This window comes from Hylobates moloch, unplaced genomic scaffold (genome assembly GCF_009828535.3).
Source record: "Hylobates moloch isolate HMO894 unplaced genomic scaffold, HMol_V3 SCAFFOLD_17, whole genome shotgun sequence".
NCBI lineage: Eukaryota > Metazoa > Chordata > Mammalia > Primates > Hylobatidae > Hylobates > Hylobates moloch.
The window spans coordinates 50,630,067-50,647,663 of NW_026652292.1; the positions used below are offsets into that span (position 1 = coordinate 50,630,067).

General features: G+C 40.3%; 1 protein-coding gene across 5 annotated transcripts in view; it reads left to right on the forward strand.

Moving 5' to 3' along the window:
- Nucleotides 1–17,597, forward strand: part of RBM47 (RNA binding motif protein 47) — a 211,942-nt gene that overhangs the window by 154,214 nt on the left and 40,131 nt on the right. For all 5 annotated transcript variants that reach the window (XM_032135522.2, XM_032135527.2, XM_032135525.2 and 2 more), the window contains one exon: nt 14,000–14,122. The gene's annotated coding sequence lies outside the window, so the exon portion shown is untranslated. The remainder of the gene's footprint in view (nt 1–13,999; nt 14,123–17,597) is intronic.

Below are 17,597 nucleotides of genomic sequence, written 5' to 3' on the forward strand. Positions count from 1 at the left end.
GCAGACATAATCTCTCCACCGCCACCCAACACGCACGTTTCTTTTTTTTTTCTTTTTTTCTTTTTTTTTTTTTTTGAGACAGAGTCTTGCTCTGTCGCCCAGGCTGGAGTGCAGTGGTGTGATCTCGGCTCACAGTGAGCTCTGCCTCCTGGGTTCACGCCATTCTCTTGCCTCAGCTTCCCAAGCAGCTGGGACTACAGGTGCCCGCCACCACGCCCAGCTAATTTTTTTGTATTTTTCTTAAGCAGAGATGGGGTTTCACCATGTTAGCCAGAATGGTCTCAATCTCCTGACCTCGTGATCCGCCCACCTCAGCCTCCTAAGGTGCTGGAATTACAGACATGAGCCACCATGCCCAGCCAACACACACACGTTTCTATTCTCCTACCCTGCTGTTTTTTCCTCCTTAGTTCTTTCACAATCTAGCATACTATGTATTTTACTGATTCTTTCATTTAACGCCTGACCCCTCCGTGAGACCATGGCGTTTGTGAGGGCAGGGATTTTGTCTGTTTTGCTCACTCCTATAGCCCCAGTACCTATACCCGTGTCAGGCACTTTGAATGGATGAAATATACAAATGTTAGTTACCTTTATAATTTTAATCTTTAAAACAGTTGTACCTCTGGGCACAATGGTGCAGCTGTAGTCCCAGCTACTCGGGAGGCTGAGGGAGGAGGATCACTTGAGCCCAGGAGTTCTAGACCAGCCTGAGCAACATAGCTAGACTCTATCACGAAATAAAAATAAGCAAATAAGCCAAGGGTACCAATTGAGAAGGTACCATTTTGTTTATATTTATTGATTGATTTATTTTTGAGACAGGATCTCACTCTGTCATCCAGTCTGGAATGCAGTGATGCAGTCATGGCTCACTGCACCCTCAACCTCCCAGGCTCAAACAAGCAATTTTCCCGAGTAGCTGGGACCACAGGCATATGTCACCATGCCCTGCTAATTTTTTTATTATTTGTAGAGATGGGGTCTCACTATGTTCCCCAGGCTGGTCCTGAACTCCTGGGCTCCAAAAGTGCTGGGATTATAGGCATGAGCCACTGTATCCAGCCTACCATTTTAAATTTTAAAAGGACAGCCCACAGATCCTTCCTAATGTCCAGATAAGGAACACTCATTTCAGATATGACAATGTCCATTGTTTAATTCTTCCTTCTCTGTGACTGTTGACGCTATAATAGGATAATAGACAAATTAACCGAAAGAAAATACTATGGTGCTTTAATCATATAGGCTTGTGGATACTGCTTTATACTTCATCTGTTTTTCAATACTGGTTAATTAGCTTCTTAGCCAACTATTATCGCTGATACCACCAACACAGTAATGTGATTTCATTATCAGTGTTTGACACCTTTTCAGGTGAAGGCTACCATCTGAATGTCTATGCGCACACATATGTGCAATTTCTTTTATGCTTTAGTCATGTGTTAATACAATAAACAATTTCAGCAAAGGCTGGAAATTCTAAATAGTGTCAAATATACTTGTGGAAAATGATATGCTACTACTATATACAAAAGCAAATACACACATCATCTTTGCATAGGCTGTATCTTAGCTTTTAGATAAATTAAACTAAAAAGTAGGCTGGGCATGGTGGTTCATGTCTAATCTCAGCATTTCGAGAGGCCAAGGCAGGAAGATCACTTGAGCATAGCAGTTCAAGACCAGCCTGGGTAACATAGCAAGACCTGTCTCTAAAAATAATAAAGTAATAAATAATAGTAATAACTCTCTTACCAGGATGCCACAGTGGCCTTAATAGATCCTATCTAGAACAGGCCACATAATCATGTCTTACTATGCTCCATTTCTTCCTCTTCTGGACCTGAGTCCTGTTTCTTACTCCTTTTTCCAAATCTACCTCAGAGCTTATCTCATCCCAGGCTTCTATTTTGCATCTGTACTTTTTTTTCCTTTTCTCCACAGCCTCAGACCTCAGAACTGCCTGCTGTCACTCCACTCTAAATCAAAGATGCTTTGTAAAAGACAAAGGATCACTCCTCCAGGGACGATTTAAGCTTGTTGCAAGCCAGAACTATACAGAAGTTAATGTGGCCGGGTGTGGTGGCTCATGCCTGTAATCCGAGCACTTTGGGAGGCTGAGGCAGGCGGGTCACCTGAGATTGGGAGTTCAAGACCAGCCTGACCAACATGGTGAAACCCCGTCTCTATTAAAAATACAAAATTATCTGGGCATGGTGGCGCATGGCTGTAATCCCAGCTACACGGGAGGCTGAGGCAGGAGAATCGCTTGAACCTGGGAGGCGGAGGTTGCGGTGAGCCAAGATCATGCCACTGCACTCCAGCCTGGGCAATAAGAGCAAAACTCTGTCTCAAGGAAAAAAAAAAAAAAAAAAAGAAGTTAACATGGCTCATGTGGCATGACTTTTCTACTGTGATGCACATGTGCCTATACAGAGGGCTGTGTAGTAGGAGCCACTTTTACTATCAGTAGAAGGGGTGACTTGCTTTTTCTGTGTACTTTTCTATATTTTTTTAGTTTGTTAAAACTAGTGTGTTTATGTGCATGTATTTTTTAAATTAACTTTGTTCAAAGCCAAGGCAGGAAAAATTTGCTCATTTTTTGTTTAGGGCAGCCCATAATTGTAATTGTTTTTTTCAGGTATTCGGTGAAAAATTGCCTTCTTCTTACCCACTTAGTCTTAAAATTCATCATCCTGAGATGGTTTATTTCCTATGTTTTTGCCTAAGTTATTTTTTGGTAGCATTTGGTATAGGAGCACACGTGCACACACTCACACCAAACCTCAAGCTCAAAATACTCTCTAATGCTTAAAACATGCCAAAACTTTTTCTTATATAATATACTAAATTACTCTTACAGAAAAACAGACTTTCTAAGTCCCATTTGTAGTCGAGAGGAATTTAAATTTGTCTAAAATCAGTAGTTTTTGAAAACACTGCCTTAGTAACTAAGGATTGCTTCAGAGTTCTTTCAGTCAGAACATAGCAATTTAGTTTTATATAATATTTAACATAATCTTAGACTTGTTTTGGATTTTGACCCTATGTTAACTTGTTGATAATTTATAGTCACTGTTGATAGCTAATTATTTTATCTAGGAGTAATAAAACTGTCTTTTTAAAAAATATATGGGTAGATGAATAGATTGAAAATGTTCTTGTCGTCATTCTGGCCGTTTTTGTTTGTTTGCTTGTCTTTTGAGACGGAGTCTCACTGTATTGCCCAGGCTGGAGTGCAGTGGCGCCATCTTGGCTCACTGCAACCTCTGCCTCCCAGGTTCAAGCGATTCTCATGCCTCAGCCTCCCGAGTAGTTGGGATTACAGGAGCCCACCACCACACCCGAGTCTCGAACTTCTGACCTCAAGTGATCCACCCGCCTCCGCCTCCCAAAGTTCTGGGATGACAGGCATGAGCCACCACACCCGGCCCATTCTGGTCTTTTCACTTCCAACTCTGGCTCCTTCAAATTACTAAGGTTTAACTGAATAAGGTTGACAATGAAACGATGACTCAGGGAAAACTGGGGACCACATTTTTTTGAAATTTTTGTTTTAGTAGGAGTTAGTTTCTCCTTCCTCTCTTGATGTGCCGCAGAGCTCACTTTAATCCCAGTGCAGAGGACACAGAAGTCGCATTGCTTTCAGGACCTCCTCCAGGCAGCTTCAGCTCCCTTTTCCTCTAACCTCCCAATTGCCTGAACTGACAGACTCAGCCTCCAGAGAGACTTTCGATGAGGTTCCCTCCCATAACTGCTTGAAAAGGAGTGTATTTACTCAGCTTAAGTGCCTCAGGTCCCCCTGATCCGTTGTTATGTACAGATGGTTTTATTACCATAAATCCTGCTGTACTGCCTGCTTCTCTTTCATTCTATGCCTCTTCTACTTGTCTCCACTTCTTATGAGTAAATCAATTTCTAGCTCCAAACTGATAAAGTAAAATAAGGTGAGGGTTTGGTTCATGTGTAATTTTTTCCTATTGTTTTTCCTCCCAGACTGATCGTCATAAACATGATTGTTGACAGTCTTTTAGACACAGAGTACTTAACCCAAGTTACCTACCCCAGATATAATGAGAAGGGGAAAAAACAACACTTGCTAAAAATATAACACTTCTAAGAAATCCTAGTAACACTTTTTGGGTACTTTCTATATGCCAGGAGCTTTTCTAAGCACTTTACATATATTTATTTATTTATTTAATCCCAACAGCCTAGACGAGGTGGGCATTGTTGTTTTTTATCTCCGCATGTAGCTGTACAAACGTAATGGGCATCTATCTGGTTCTAGGATGGTGGATTTTGAAAAATCATTTGTTTCCTTGCGGTCGTTATTTGGGTTTGAATAAAATATTTCTGTTAACTGTCCTCTTCTATGAAGCTTTTGTCTTCTTGAGCCTTCCCCAAATCCATCAGTTACAGTAGGGTTTCCATTCCTTTTCAGGTTGCTGTTGAGCATTATCTATGTGGCAGTTTTAACACCTCCCTTCTTTCTGTACCACCCACTCAAGCTCATTCCAGGTGCCCTTAGCAAATGACTCCCAAGGCATTAAGTGGCCAAAGCTCATTTTGTTGACCAATGAGGAGCCCTGTGCCATGTATAACAGAGTTACACAGCTCCTGGTATTGGGAGCGAAGGTTGCTTAAGCAAAGCTTTCATTACAGGTAGCCTGTCACATCCAGATCAAGATTGGAAAGGTAGGGGAAACCTTATTTGTTTTAATTGAAGAGAAGAAGAGATAATTGTGTTTGGTTAAAGCAATTTAGATCAAGCCAGATAAACAAATGATCCATATTGTTTGTTTTTTAATTGAAGACCCCCTCCCCAAAAAAAAAAATTGGAAGTTGGTAAGAATTTCAACTGCTGCACAGTCTGCCTTACCAGCAGTAAAACCAAAATTCTTAAGTTAAAAACACTTTTAAAAAAATCAATTTGTCTAATAGCTTTTCACTTTGTATGCTTGAAAAATCTAGATCTTCACAGTGTTGTTGTTTTATAGTTCCCTGTTATTTAAACTATGGGGTAAGAAGCAGGAATTTATCAGCAATGTTGCCCATATTTGTTTTTTAAAGCCACTTCAGAATCAGTGTTTAGAGAAGGAAATTATAATTTTAAGATGTGATAATTAAAATAAGGAAAAATTAATGGAATTAGCTTTGTGATAATTAGCATATAAAGGTTGACAATGATTACATTTCCTCTCAGAGAAAAGTTATTGTATAAGAAGACTCTTATCATTGTTTTCAAACCAATAGTTAAATTTATGAAGTGGAATTATTTAGGTGTAGGTTATATGCTTTAAAGCGTTAACGTTAGTTTCACTTTCATTATAAATAATAGTTTAGTTATATTTTATATGCTATTCAAAATTTGTTTTAATATTAACTCAAATGACCAGAGAAGTAGAATCTTTAGTCACTTCTCTCTGTCTGGCAATAGAGCAATTTGAATAGCATTTGAAGTAGAAGCTAATCTTTTAAAGGAAAATCCTCTTCTGTCTTAATGAACCCTTCTCCCTTCTCATTATGATGAATCAATGTTGCAACAAAATGTATATGTGAGAAATGCATATTCTTATACTTATTTATTAGCCTACATCTGATATCTAGTGTCAAAAGATAAGTTTGGGTTCAAAGAAAAGTGTAACTGGTTTTCCCTGATTGCTTTTTTCCAAAGGTGGCTTAATATGGGTTTGTATTTTATAACAGAGATTAGGTAATACGTTTCTTTTAAAATGTGACAAATGAGAGATGGCACCATTTGACTAAAAATGTATTTAAATGTTTCATTTTAAACTCTACTTTGGTCTAATTTGTAAAGAGAATTTTTTAATGTACGTATCACAAAGTATTAAATATCCAAGAATTTCAGTTATTGCAGATTCCGTTTTCTTATTTTGACATATTCATTTGAAAAGACTTGCATCCTGAAATTGTATACTTGTGTTAGATTTGTTCCAAATGCATTTTTGTAAGATGCCTGCCATTCTCAAGATCCTTGTTATTTGTGTCTTTTGCTCTGGTTGACTCTCTGGGGGAGGTGGGTGTGGGGGGCAACTGACAGTCACAGTGTTAACTATTCACAATGGAGAATGCTTGCTAGCCACCTTCTCCTGTATAAGTCAGTGCTGCTTCTCAGTTCCAAGCTAAGGTTCAAAGGTTTAGACTAACTTCACAGATCAGAGGTCAGGTACGAATTGCTGCAATTTGTAGTTCAATTCTGCCGATATGACAGAATTTCACAGCTATGATGATTGCTTTTTTTCACTTCTGCACAGAGGCCAGGCTGGGCAGTTAACAGCGTAATTTGTACAAGTCAGCCCTCAGCACCCGAGTTTAATGAGTAACTAGCTGGTGCCTTAGGTTTCACTGGTACAAGGTGCATATTATAAAAAGGGTCAAATGTCAGTGCACAAAGACGGAGTGGGGAGGGGCATGATAATCTCATCACCACCATCTGTGAATCATATGTAAAGATTCAGAAATTTGTGTTGATTTGTAAAATTATATTTCCACTGTAAGAATGTTAGTATGTTCATTTTCTTTGCTATTTGAAAGAGGTAGATAATTTTGTTAGGTGTTAGCAAGAAAGAACTGTCTGATTGGAGATTATTAACTAAGCAGTAGAAAGTGAAATTGCAGTTTTGTTTACTCATTTTGTGGGGTCTCTGAGTTCTCAAAAACTTTCTAAAGTGTGATAGTTTTTTAAGAAGCTAGGAAACAAGTCAGAACACCAGGTATTTCAGAGCCCATGATATTTATGCCTATCTGATATTCTCTATTCTTCACCCAAAAAGTTGAACTCCTATCTATATTTCTAACCCAGGTTGAGAATATCATTTACTGTTTAAAGCTGAATATTGGAGTTCTTGAAAAAATTCCTACCTGGTGGGCCTTAACAATTCATGAATTTGCCATTCAGTTTTAACTCCTCATGTTGACTCTGAAGCTATAATATATAATGCATATGGAATCATTTGTCATTTTTGTTATAGCACAGATTTCAGTTTTCTACTCTTCCAAGTTGGAATGCAGCAGCAATTGAATTCTTCCGTAGAAGGCCTGGGGTTTGAACCCCAGCTTCTTCACTTCCAGCTAAGGGACCTTAACAAATGGGCAGCCTCATTATACCTCAGTTCTGGCATCTCCAGAATGAGTAGAATCATAGATCTTGCTTCATGAGGTTGTAGCAATGATTAAATAAGACGATGTATGTGGAATGCTTAGTGCCATACCTAGTGCATGATAAACATTCAATGAATGTTGATGGTCATTACTGTTATTAATATTATTATGTTACTTAGGTTGTGAGTTCACCTAGCCTACCACATACACCATCTCAATTTGGTTTAGACTTGGTCTTGGCTGTGTTCATTTCATGAGGGACATAGTTCGATGCGGCATAGGATAAGGTGATTTGGGAATGTTTCAGGATGCATTTCTTTTGAATGTCATAGGGAAGCTTATAAAATTCCTCCATTTCAAGTCTAGCACTCTTTTAGATGCTGTCTTTTTTCTTTAGCTGATTTGCTGTCACATGGCAAAAACTGTAAGAGGAGATAAATCCAAATTATCTGGTTTCCTTTGAGAGCTCCTTTATTCTGCCAAGCAGTGAAAAACATTTGAGTTAAAAAAATCCATAAATGATACCTTACCAGTGGGCTAAATTCTATCCTTATTTATATATATGTTACACTTACTAGAATTCATGCTTTCCAGAAATGCCAGAAATGAAAATATGAAAGTGATTCTTTTTCATTCCATTTTTTTCATTTTAGTCCTATGGAATGTATCAATAGCATTTGAAGAAAAACATGTTTTGTTTTTTTTTTTTTTTGAGATGGAGCATCACTCTTGTTGCCCAGGCTGGAGTGCAATGGCGTGATCTCAGCTTACTGCAACCTCCGCCTCCCAGGTTTAAGTGATTCTCCTGCCTTAGCTGGGATTACAGGCATGCGCCACCATGCCTGGCCAATTTTTTATATTTAGTAGAGACGGGATTTCACCGTGTTGGTCAGGCTGGTCTCAAACTCCTGACCTCAGGTCATCCACCCACCTTGGCCTCCCAAGGTGCTGAAATTACAGGCAGGAGCCACTGCACCCGGCAAAAAACGATTTTTAACTGTTAATGACAATATAAAATGTATATGCTTGGCATTAAAAAGGTAGTAACATCTCAGACTAATTAAACAATTAAGTGCCTACTATTGGCTTGGATTGGGTGTGGAACTCTAGGATTCTAGTTATGAGTCAGATCTAGATTCTTCTCTGGTAGAGTTTAAAACTGACTCAAGATAACTAGCATTACAGCAGTTACTGTAAGGCTAAACCAAAGAAAATTGCCAACAGTCTACTGTTTTTGTCCTACAAAATGACAATTTCATATGGTTCAGCCTAGTGCTATATGAAGGACTATATGATGTTGGGGGAGCATATCACAGGGGGCTGCAGGAATAGCTTTCTAGAAGGAATGAAGTTCGGGATGAGTGCAAGCTGGCTAGAGAGGGGAATTGGTGAGGGCTGAAATATTGGAACAGCATGTGTAAGGGGGAAGTAACACAAGATGAGGCTGGAGGAGGATGTGGAATCTCTTTATAGGCCTTACAAACCTTACAAAGGATACAAACTTAGTCTAAGGGCAATGGGAGGAGAGTGTAGGGGTATAAGCAGAAGGATGATACACCCCTTCTTCTTTTTTTTTTTGAGGTGGAGTTTTGCTCTTGTCACCCAGGCTGGAGTGCCTGGCACGATCTCGGTTTACTGCAACCTCCACCTCCCAGATTCAAGCAATTCTGTCTCAGCCTCCTGAGTAGCTAGGATTACAGGTGTGTGCCACCACACCCGGCTAATTTTGTATTTTTAGTAGAGATGAGGTTTCACCAGGTTGGCCAGGCTGGTCTCGAACTCCTGACCTCAGATGATCTGTCCACCTCGGCCTCCCAAAGTGCTGGAATTACAGGCGTAAGCCACCGTGCCTGACCAAATTGTATATTTTTTAAACGGTCCCTTTGCCTGTAAGGAGACCTAGATTGACTGTAGCAGGCCTGAGTGGATAGGGAGAAGCCAGCTGGGAGTCTACTGTAGAAGTCCAGGCAGGAGCTAATGGTTAGTTTATGAGATGCTTTCAAATGTCATGTCTTGTGTAATCCTTATAATGGTGATCTTTCAGTATACGGGTGACAACCTGAGGCTCAGAAAGTTATGTAGCATGCCATGGTCAAACTGTGCAGGTGGCAAAGCGAGAACTAGAACTTAGTTATTTGACCCTCAACCTGGTGGTCTCCTGGCAGCTTTAGGACCCCATGTACTAGCATCCTTGGGCGAGGGCAATTGGTTTTATCTTAAGAAAGGTTCTGGCGAGATGCGGTGGCTCACGCCTGCAATCCCAGCACATTGGGAGGCCAAGGCAGGCGGATCATTTGAGGTCAGGAGTTCAGGACCACCCTGGCCAACATGCTGAAACCCTGCCTCTACTAAAAATACAAAAATTAGCTGGGTGTGGTGGTGTGCACTTGTAATCCCAGCTACTTGGGAGGCTGAGGCAGGAGAATCACTTGAACCCGGGAAGCAGAGGTTGCAGTGAGCCAAGATCACAGCACTGCACTCCAGCCTAGGCAACAGAGCAAGACTCTGCCTCTTAAAAAAATAAAGAAAAGAAAGGATCTGTTTTTAAGAAATGGAATTCTCATTCCTTGGTGAAGGGTTGTGGTGAGAAAGTTATTTTTAGCTTAGCTTTATGACTGAGAGAAGTAGAACAGGACATGACTTGATATTAGACCGGAGCATCTTTTTCCAAAAAATAAATGTATTAATTTCAAGTGTTTTATGTATGCTATGCTTCATTCCAAAAATGGACTTGAAACAGCTTTCAAAACTACATATGACATGTCAAGACACAAATAGAAGAGAGGGCAAAAAAATCAAGGTAGGCAAACTAAGATGATGCCAGAAGCATCCAATAAACGTTTGCCCTCAAGTACCCCCATGTGTTGAAGATGGAGTCATGAGCAGCTATAAGATTCATATGCCCAAAAACATTAAAACAAACCAGTTGTTCTGTCAGTATAGCTTTCCTCCTACTGGAATCTACAGACTTTTCCCCATTTGGTCTTTATAAAGGCTCCGTGATGGGGTGAGTGATGTCTATGCGATTTCACGGTACCAGGCTGGGGGGCGGGGGGAGCTGGAATGAATTAATGCCATTAATGTCTGGAAACCACCCCATTTCTCCAGAAACTGCCCCACAAATCTTATTACTATGTTTCCTACCTATTGTGTGACCTTTGGTAAGACAGTTTCCTCCATAGTAAAATCAAAGGTTTGGACTAGAACTAACCTTCTCAAACTGGTCCTCTGGAGTATCCAATATTGTGTCAGGAGGAATGTGAAGCCACAGGACAAACATAACATATAGGTTTTGCTTGAAGATTTTTATGACAAACATAACAATATTAAACATTCTGGCCGCATATGGTGGCTCACGTCTGTAACCCCAGCACTTTGGGAGGCTGAGGCCAGCAGATCGCTTGAGGTTAAGAGTTGGAGACCAGCCTGGCCAACGTGGCAAAACCCCATCTCTACTAAAAATACAAAATGTCTCACGTAGTTTTGTGCTACATCATAAAAAGGGAAAGAAGGATAACAGATTTGCCTTTCATGGCTATTCAAGTAACACAGGACATTTCCCCAAAATAAAACACTTAGGGTCAATGTTTGTTTCCAGAAAAATCTGACTTTCCAGAATAACTCCAAACACAATCTATTTCATTTGATCTGCTGGCCTTGGCCTCCCAAAATTAGCCAGGCATGGTGACGCATACCTGTAGTCCCAGCTACTCAGGAGGCTGAGGCAGGAGAATCGCTTGAACCCAGGAGACGGAGGTTGCAGTAAGCCGAGATCATGCTACTGCACTCCAGCCTGGGGGATGGAGTGAGACGGCATCTCAAAAAAAAAAAAAAAAAAAATTATGGAATGGATTGTGTTTGGAGTTATTCTGGAAAGTCAGATTTTTCTGGAAACAAATATTGACCCTAAGTGTTTTATTTTGGGGAAATGTCCTGTGTTACTTGAATAGCCGTGAAAGGCACATCTGTGATCCTTCTTTCCCTTTTTATGATGTAGCACAAAACTATGTGAATCCTGTGTTTCACTTATATATTAATAATTTGCTTTCAATTCTTAGAGTTTACATGTTCATTACCTTGATATTACATTTTAAAGGGAGACATTTTACCATTATAGAAAGAGTGAAAACTCAAAATTCTGCACAAATAGTATATGTCAAGAATGGTGCTTTATAAATATTTTCTCTGTTCTCCACAACAGTCCTGCCAGGAATGATTTCTGCTTTATAGAGGTGGAAACTGAGGCTCAGGAAAGTTGAATATACTTGTCTGGATTTACTTAGTAGATGAGAGATGCAGGAGTCTAAATTTTATTTTATTGTCCAGACTGTGTACAATTAATTTCAAGACACACCTTCTTGTACTTTGTACATTCATTTTCATAGTTTTTATCAACCACTGTGATCTTGATTACTAGGTATTATCCAGGATGCAGCATTTCGGGAATTATCTTTTCACGGAGTTGGGTAAAGATTATGTGTATTAAAACACAAATCGTTTAACAGCTATTGCTCTATAATTTATTTGAGGGTGTGGCTTTTGTTCTTTCAGGAGATCATTGTTAACAAGATTAAAACTAGATCATGGTGAAGTATTATTGCCGTGTTCCGATAACGTTATGGATCTCACTGAGCACCCAGTCATTCCAATATAAAGATAGTTATGGTAGAATAATTTTGAGCTATAAGTGGTATTAAAGGCCATTTAATCCAGAAGGTTTCCAGCTGTGCTCTATGGAGTCCTAAAGGTCTTTTGGTGTCTCCACAGGGACACAATGAATGATGGAAGTGGGGGCACCTCCCAACAACATCCTCTACCCATACTTCAACCAGCTCCTGTTTTATTGGTGTTGTTTCTGCAACTAGTTAGATTTTTGGTGGAAAAAAGTGTGCTACAACTAAACCACAAAGAAAAAACAAACACAATGTTTTTTTTTTAATGTTGAGAACTATTGGTAATCCAACTCCTTTATTATTCTTATTTATTCTTATTTTTATTTATTTAACTTTTTTGAGACAGAGTCTTGCTCTGTTGCCCAGGCTGGAGTGCAATGGCACAATCTCAGCTCACTGCAGCCTCAGCTTCCTGAGTAGCTGGGATTACAGGCGCCCACCACTGCACCCAGCTAATTTTTTGTATTTTTAGTAGTAACAGGGTTTCACCATGTTGGCCAGGCTGGTCTTGAACTCTTGATCTCAAGTGATCCACCCACCTTGACCTCCCAAAGTGCTGGGATTACAGGCATGAGCCACCACTCCTGGCCTCCTTTATTATTTTTTTTTCCATGGGAGTAAACTTTGGCTCAGACAGGTGAAATGAACCGGGCATGACAGAGGTAGCCTTAAAACTAGCCTTCTGGTTCCCAGTCTGGTGTTGAAACCACTGTGCCATATTGAATCTTGTATAAGTTATTTGGAGCTTCAGTTGGCTTGATAGGGGCTCTCTGTAGTTTGGAAAATCAGGCAAATTACATTTCCACACATTGAAATAAAAATAAAAGTTTTGTGCTTAAGATATATTTTAATTCCTCCTCTGAAATATCTTTATCTTGACCTTTAAATTCTTTTCTTTTTTTTTTTTTTTTTAGACAGAGTCTTGCTGTCGCCCAGGCTGGAGTGCAGTGGCGCGATCTCGGCTCACTGCAGCCTCCGCCCCAGGGGGTTCACGCCATTCTCCTGCCTCAGCCTCCCGAGTAGCTGGGACTACAGGCGCCCGCCACCTCGCCCGGCTAATTTTTTGTATTTTTAGTAGAGACAGGGTTTCACCGTGTTAGCCAGGATGGTCTCGATCTCCTGACCTCGTGATCCGCCCGCCTCGGCCTCCCAAAGTGCTGGGATTACAGGCGTGAGCCACCGCGCCCGGCTAAATTCTTTTCATGTGAATATTTCCTATATCATTACTTATTAAAGATTATTCTAATCCCCCAAATCATATTCTTCATAGGCCTCTCCATGCAAAGAACATCCTCAAAAGAGTCTTGACTCTGCCGAGTACTGTGGCTCAAACTTGGAATCCCGGCACTTTGGGAGGCTGAGTCGGGTGGATCACTTGAGGTCAGGAGTTTGAGACCAGCCTGGCCAACATGATGAAACCCCAGCTCTACTAAAAAATACAAAAATTAACCAGGCGTGGTGGTTGGCACCTGTAATCTCAGCTACTCAGGAGGCTGAGGCAGGAGAATCGCTTGAACCTGGGAGGTGGCGTTTGCAGTGAGCCGAGACTACGCGACTGCACTCCAGCCTGGGCGAGAGAGCAAAACAACATCTCAAAAAAAAAAGAAGAGTCTTAATTCTACATTTTAGGGCAGGATAGTAAGTCTCTTTCATACCAGCTCTGGTTGGTAGTGGATAGCTGGAGTACTTGCTTCAGTGGTTTTGGGAACCCTCTCTGGACCCTGCAGGAAGAGTTTGAAGATCTATTAGTGATGTGTAGCATAAGCTCCCAAATTGGCTGGGAAGTCCATGAGCTAGATATGATTATTTCTGTAAAGGATACTACCTCTTTTTGTGAGTCTATACCTGTAAAATATAGGCTACATCTGTATTCCTTCTTAAACATTATGTGCATCTTGAAGTCATGCACACTCTGAAGAAGGCAGAGAGAAAAACACAAAGGAAGAAATTGGTCATTTTCTTATTATTACTCTTCCTTGTTTCTTTAAGAATCAGATAAGGAGTTGCACTTCTTGGTTTGTAGAGAACATGATAATTAGAGTAATGGTATTTCATTTTTTGAAGAAAATGGCCCCCCAATTTCTAACCATTATGCTTAGGAACTACACAAGAGGATCTGTCCCCCCCATTTCTAATGCACATATGAAAATCATGTTGAAATAGAAAATATTTCTCACCATTTCTTTTTTAACCCTTAGGATTTGCCTCAAAGGGCACTGCAAAAATTGAACAGAGGAATCCCAAGGAAGCTGCCTGAATTTGCCTATATACTCTCGTTCTGCATCTTATAAAGGACCAGACAAATCAAATTAGTGGTTTTGGTGAGTATACTTCCTCTGGTCCTTTTCCTTTCCACTTAAGCAAGAACATAAGTTTTCATTCCGATCAACCAAGATACCTGCTATTTAGACAATGTGTACCTGTTGTGTGTTTATGTGGCAACGTTAGTGGAATATAGAACGTGACAAGTCATTTGGAACCCTCAATATAAACCTTTATGTCTTTATACACTTTACATCTTTGTGACTTAAGAGACAAGATATAACTATGTGTTGCTTATAAATCTGCCTCTTAACCTCCCAAAAAAGAGGTCAACTCTATTTCTTTTTTCTTTCTTTTTTTTTTTTTTTGAGACAGAGTCTCACTCTGTTACTCAGGGTGGAGTGCAGCGGCGTGATCTCGGCTCACTGCAGCCTCCACCTCCCAGGTTAAGCAATTCTCGTGACTCAGCCTCCCCAGTAGTTGGGATTACAGGTGTGTACCACCACATCTGGCTAATTTTTATATTTTTATTAGAGACGGGGTTTTACCATGTTGGCCAGGCTGGTTCTCAAACTGCTGGCCTCAAGAGATTCACCCACCTCAGCCTCCCAAAGTGCTGGGATTACAGACATGAGCCACAGCACCCAGCCAGTCAACTATGTTTCAGTCAGACTGTATTTTGATTGTGTGACACAAGGAAGGGTTCTTGGTACAAACTAGACTAGGATTCAGTGTGACAGTATCTTGCGTTTTTGATCAATCCTCATACCTTCTCTAAGTTTCTGTTTCCTCACCTGTCATATAAGGTAAAAATAACTGTCATCCCAATTCATGATGGTCCAAAGAACCACAACATATGTAAAAGCACTTTGACAACCATTTAATCTTCTCCAAGTAGGACTGAGCCCAGGAGGCAGAAATTGCAGTGAGCCAAGATCTCTCTCTTTTTTTTTTTTTTTTTTTTGGAGACAGTCTTGCTCTGTCGCCCAGGCTAGAGTGCAGTGGCATGATCTCGGCTCACTGCAACCTCCGCCTCCCAGGTTCAAGCAATTCTCCTGCTTCAGCCTCCTGAGTAGGTGGGATTATAGGTGCACGCCACCACACCCAGCTAATTTTCATGCCCAGCTAATTTTTTTGTATTTTTAGTAGAGATGGGGTTTCACTGTGTTGCCCAGGCTGGTCTTGAACTCCTGAGCTCAGGCAGTCTGCCTCCCTCGGCCTCCCAAATGCTAGGATTACAGGCGTGAGCCACCGTGCCCTGCTGAGTCGAGATCTTTCTATGGATCTAGTGAGTGAGATTATTCTATGGACAATAATCTTGTGTGTGCTACGAAGGGAAGATAAGAGAAAGACTAGCCTCACCCTGACCTTGGACCCCAGCCCTCACATAGCTCCAGAAGGTGGAGGCAGTAGATATCGGTGTGTCAGGGAGGGGCTGCTGGCGACACCGATGTGCCCAACAATCCCTGCGAGAGAAAATAGGTACTTTGTCTTCATGTCCCCTAGGCTGGGTTTTGGATTTAGTCCATTGAATTCAGGGACTCAGAGAGCTAAATTTTTTTAACTGTAATTTTTTTCTTCTTATAAAAGTATACTAATGGAAGGAAATCTGGAAATTATAGAAAAATGTAACAAAGTCTACCCATAAGCCCACAATCCAAATATAACCAGAATTAACATGGTGTATTTACTCTGATTTTATTTGGTTGTTTAATTTTCTTTTTTGTTTTTGAGACAGAGTCTCACTCTGTTGCCCAGGCTGGAGTGCAGTGGCGCGATCTCAGCTCACTGCAAGCTCTGCCTCCTGGGTTCACGCCATTCTCCTGCCTCAGCCTCCCGAGTAGCTGGGACTACAGGCGCCTGCCACTGCACCCGGCTAATTTTTTTTTGTATTTGTAGTAGAGACGGGGTTTCACCGTGGTCTCGATCTCCTGACCTCGTGATCCGCCCGCCTCAGCCTCCCAAAGTGCTGGGATTACAGCCGTGAGCCACCGCGCCCGGCTGGTTGTTTAATTTTCATATACAGTAGTCAGCCCCCATCTGCAGTTTCACTTTTCTCGGTGTCAGTTACCTGTGGTCAAATGTATTCCAAAAATAGAGACATACGGTATGATATTTTGAGAGAGAGAGAGAGACCGCACTTACATAACTTTATTATTAGAGTATTGTTATAATTGTTACATTTCATTATTGTTGTTGTTAATCTCCTACTGTGCCTAATTTATAAATTAAACTTAATCATAGGTATGTATTACATATGTAAATATGTATAGGAAAAAACAGTATATATAGGATTTAGTACTATCAGAGGTTTCAGGCATCCACTGGGGGTCTTGGAACAGGTGCTCCTCAGATGAAGGAGGACTACCACATATCTTTAAATATTATTTAGCAAAGTTAAAATAGCTGAGAACATTAAACAGGTACTCTAAGCTGTGGCTATGCCACAATGTATTGACCATTTTTATACCATTGAATATTTGTGCTTATTACATTACATGTAAATATATACTATTATGTTCATTGCATTGTGTTATAAATAGCACTGCAGTAAACAGATTTGAATGTAAATCTTTGCTTGGGTATTTGATTATACATGTATATAAATGGAATCATTGGGCTAATGAGAATTGACTAATGAACACTGTAAAGCTCTTGATATTGTCCAACTCTTTCAGAAACAGCAAATTTTACCCACCTTCCCACTTATCCCCACTTATCATATATGACAATGTGCATTTCACAGGGCACATGTAAAAACTGTGTACTACCAATTTAGGAAGATTTAAAACCAGAAATATTTTTATAGAGACTCAAAAAATATTTAGGTTGGTGCAAAAGTAATTGCAGTTTTTGCCATTAAATGTAATGACAAAAACTGCAATCACTTTTGCACCAACCTAATAAAAGCCTATTCCCTCCCCTTTACCTACCCCACCTCTAGCCAATGTCAAGTCTCTAAAGTAGAAGACAGTGTCACCAGATCTGTTATTACTTATCAACCTCAATCTCTCTATGGGAAAAAGATATGTGAGGCCTACATTCATTCACTGAATATTTATTATTACCGCTTATGTTCATTTCTTGCACTGTGCATCAGGAGAAACTGCTGGCTCATGTGGTGCTTCCATTTATTATGATTATATTTTTGAAGCACCACCATACTTTTTCCCACAGAAGCTGCACCGTTGTACATTCCCACCAGCAATGCACAAGGGTTCCAGTTTCTCCGCATTCTCACCAACACTTGTGGTTTTGTTTTTCTGATAATTGCCATCACAGTGAGTGTGAAGCGGTATATCATTGTGGCTTTGATTTGCATTTCCCTAATGATGAATGATGTTGAGCATCTTCTCATGTCCTTAAGGGGTATCCGTGTGTCTTCTTTCTTTATTTTGTCAAGGGTCTTTGCAGATGTGTAATGCAGATGTATAATGTATGTCTTTGCGGATGTATAATGTATATCTTCTTTGGAAAAATATCTATTCAACTTTTTTGACCATTTTTAAATTAGCTTGTTTGCTTTTTGTTATT